The sequence below is a fragment of the Nannospalax galili genome, unplaced genomic scaffold (assembly GCF_000622305.1).
Source record: "Nannospalax galili isolate Female #2095 unplaced genomic scaffold, S.galili_v1.0 scaffold1340, whole genome shotgun sequence".
Taxonomy (NCBI): domain Eukaryota; kingdom Metazoa; phylum Chordata; class Mammalia; order Rodentia; family Spalacidae; genus Nannospalax; species Nannospalax galili.
In genome coordinates, this window is record NW_008346293.1 from 1926678 (window position 1) to 1930569 (window position 3892).

The window sequence follows — 3892 nt, forward strand, 5'->3', positions numbered from 1 at the left end:
ATTATATCCGAGATAAAAGAAAAATCTTACCCTTTGCTCTGGAGGGGGACTATCTCTGAAGGGGACTATCTTTATCTACCAAGGCCATTTGCTATGTAAACATCCTTGAAAAGATTATTTAGAACAAAAGAAGTTTCAGTTGTCCTGCTTATAGGATGTGAGAGACCCATAGAAAATTGGCTGTCCTAGAGAACTGCGACTTTTTCCCCCAAATCAGTAGCACCTGTTTGGCAGTTGTACAAGCCACCCAGAAAGTGGACAGTCCAACCTCAGTTACTCCTTCAGATGACTCCATTCCTAGTTGAACTCTAATTTATGAAGGAGCCCAAGCTAGCCCCACTCAGGAAGCTAGTCCCCCAAATCCAGACTCACAGACATTATGAAGAATATTGTGCCATTAGGGTTGTTTTGTTTATTTATTTTATTTCTTGATGAATCTGGAGTTTCAGTCATAATGGCTGCTCAATAAGGCCCCAGGGGAATATTGTGCCATTAGGGTTGTTTTGTTTATTTATTTTGAGACACAGTCTCTTGATGAATCTGGAGTTTCAGTCATAATGGCTGCTCAATAAGGCCCCAGGATCCACCTGTCTTCACCTTCTGACTCACCTCCTTCAGCACTGGGGTTAGACGTGCACTGCCAAGTGGTCCTGGCTTCTCCATGGGTTCTGTGGATCCTAATTTCAGACCTCTCGCTTTCTCTGAAACTTTCCCCACTGAGTCATCTCTTCGGCCCTCTATGCCATTAGGTTTTTGAAATGATTGCTTACACAGTAATGCAAAATCAATACAAATTTTTTCAACTTGAAAGGGGGTGATAGCACAATGAGTCTCAGATGGATCAGTGCCCTTGAGGGCACAGTAGAAATCAGGGACAGAGTGCAATGAAAGCAGAAAGATACTTGGGGACAGGGGACTTTCAACAGCAGCCTGGCCACCTTTGAAGTGGCTGCCAGGAGAGCCTGAAGGAGGGGAAGGAATGTGACTGGATAATGGAAGAATGGACCCTTGTCATGTAGTGGCAGGAACTTAGCAACACTGTTGCCTACATTCACATGGATGGTAAGCTAGTGGCCTCACTAAAATTTCCAGGCCAAGTGCTGAAAATACCTCCTGGCTTCTTGCTTCTGGAGTTAAAAGAGACAGTTTATAGCTTTCTTTAGGATTCTTGAAGGCTGTACTCTATCTTATGGGAAATACATATTTCTGTAAATCACAATTTGTGTATGTAGGCTTTCAGAAGGTAAGTCATAATTTCTTATATTAAATATACTTCTTTATTTTAATCTTATGACCAAACACCATTAAAGAAAAATTAAGCTAGTAAGAGTGAATGGAAAAGAAGGAACTTTAATCTTTGGCTGAGCAGCCTTCAAGGTAAACTTCGGGGAACAATGATTATCAAAAATATTTTCAATATTAGTTTCCTGGAGGGTTTTGTTGCCCCATTTTGTTCCACTAGGGATCAGCTCTTATGAGCCAAAGTGAAATGGAGTAGGTTTTTAAGAAAATGGGTGTGGAGACATAGTTACACAGTTGCCCAGATAAAAGAGAAGTATGAGAGATCAAAATAGAGCTCTGTTCTTTGAGAAACATCAAAAACTTATCATAGGCAAATGCTTTTCTACCTTGAATAATTATTTTGCCTTATTTTGCAAATTTCTAAACAACTGCAACAACAGTAAAAAAGAGAAACTTGGTTACAAAGATTCAATAAGCTCTTAGAATGCCAGCTTGAATTTGGCAGGGATTTTAAGCTGGTCTGTGAGAGCTGAACACATTGGACTGATTCAAGTGATGAGTGATTTGGAGGCACATAAAAAGGGGCTCTGGAACTTTCTTCTTCGTCTGCAACTTCAACCATTAACTTCCTGGTATGTGTTAAACATGTTATCCTTTATAGTTTATCATTTTTTTTCTCAAAAGCAAATAAAAAAAAAGTCATATAGCAAACCCAGGTCAGAACATAACAATTATTCTTAGAATATATGATTTAATGAACATTTCAAAATTTTTCTTTCTTTGCTGATGATCTAAATAATTAAAAATACTTTTACAATGCATTTGCTAGAATGTGTGCACACAGAAAAAGGATAACAAATGAAAAATCTCTGAAAACCTGAAGTAGGAGTTTCTTTATTATTTTGGGTTTGTGGGACTATTTACCTTCAGAAAGACAATGTTGACTTTTGCAGAAACTCATTAAAATGATAAAATCACTGGGGGGAAAGATTTTCATTTCTTTCTTGGGAATTGAGTTTCTCGTCTGTCAGAGAACAGAGTATTGTTTTCACTCTCTGCTTCTAAAGTGACCAGTCGTCTTTCTGGGCTAGAACCGTCACTGCCTCTGTTCCCTAACAGCAGTTTGATAGTCTGTTCTCAACTAGGATCTTAGGACCTTCCTTCTTTTGAATTCTATATGCTAGGGACACTAATATAAAATGGAGACAAGAATATTTCTTCAGAGGCTGCATGACATATGCTTCTAAAACAATGTATAATAGCTGAGGGTCAGGAAAACTGAGTCTTAACCAAGACTGGAGTTACCTTGTTATGGAGTTACCCAGTATTTTTGGACCTAAGTTTCCTTGTCCATAAAGTAGTAGAGTTGTACTTGCTCCCAACTCAACTAGTTTATGATTCTGAAAGCTCCTCCCTTTCTATAGGAAGGCTATAGACTATAACCTAATAGAAAATTATGAAATTGGGCTTTGCTGAACAGGCTATTTGTAGATAAAATTTTTCCCTCACAATATATAGCTTCATGAAGTTAATGTTCAATGATTTTGAAAGCTGATCACAGAAGTGTATAACCAGTCACTATGGTTTAATAATATACTCTGAATGTAGTAGAAACACCATGATCTTGATGGTGTTGGAAAGGTCTTGGTTGTGATATACTTTCCAGGTGTGCTAAGTTGTTTGGCATTTTTGGCACTAAAATACAAGCTTGTGCAATCTTTTAGAGAGGTAGTTTTCACAAAAATTGATCTGTTGGTGAACATACGTCCTCTCATCAGGTACCTTTCTCTGATTATTTGCTTCAGTTGCAAGATATGTTAGAGTTGGCACATGGCAGCATTATCTGTTCTGTATGCAGAGGATCACTGATTTAAAGGAAAATGTAATTTGTGTTTTGTTTCAGGTAGATTTTTCTTGGAAGATAACAAGAAACAAGGCAGCCATGAGGTTAGCGTCTGGTTCTTTCCTGAAACCCATGATTTTACAGCAGAATGTCTTCAGTGAGTATTTTAAAATACACTGGATACAGTGAGCTTTTTGAAATACTTTAAGGGTATACAGTATGCTTCACAAAACTACTGTATGTGACTATAAGTATTTTAGCATTGGAAAAGATGTTTCCTTGAAAAGACAAGTGTCTTTTGAAAATAACCCATTAGCAATTAACTTTAAGAGGCAGAACTCTACAGAGAATTTTGTTGTTTTCCTGGACTTTTTAAATTGATTTCTCTCTCTCTCTCTCTCTCTCTCTCTCTCTCTCTCTCTTCTCTCTCTCTCTCTCTCCCTCTCCCTCTCTCTCTCTCTCTCTCTCCTCAAAAGTGAAGAATTTTCTTCACTGGGACATTTGAATAGATGTTTTTCATGTACTACTTTTAAAGTTTTTTCATTCTTAGCTTACAGAAAAATCATGCTTTAAAGAACCTTAGTACATAAAGTCACAGGAAAGCTGAAGCATCTGAACAGGAGCCAGACCTGTAGGTAAAAACACATCTTAAACCACTTGATCTTCCTGGGCTTCTTTTCTAACAAGACAAGACAAACCAAACAGCATCTAGCAGCATTCTTCTGATTTTCCCTTTTGTCATTTGCCAGTTTATTTTTGTTCCCTGGAAAGGCCGGTTTTCCATATGCTGTTCAATGTGCTGTGCTT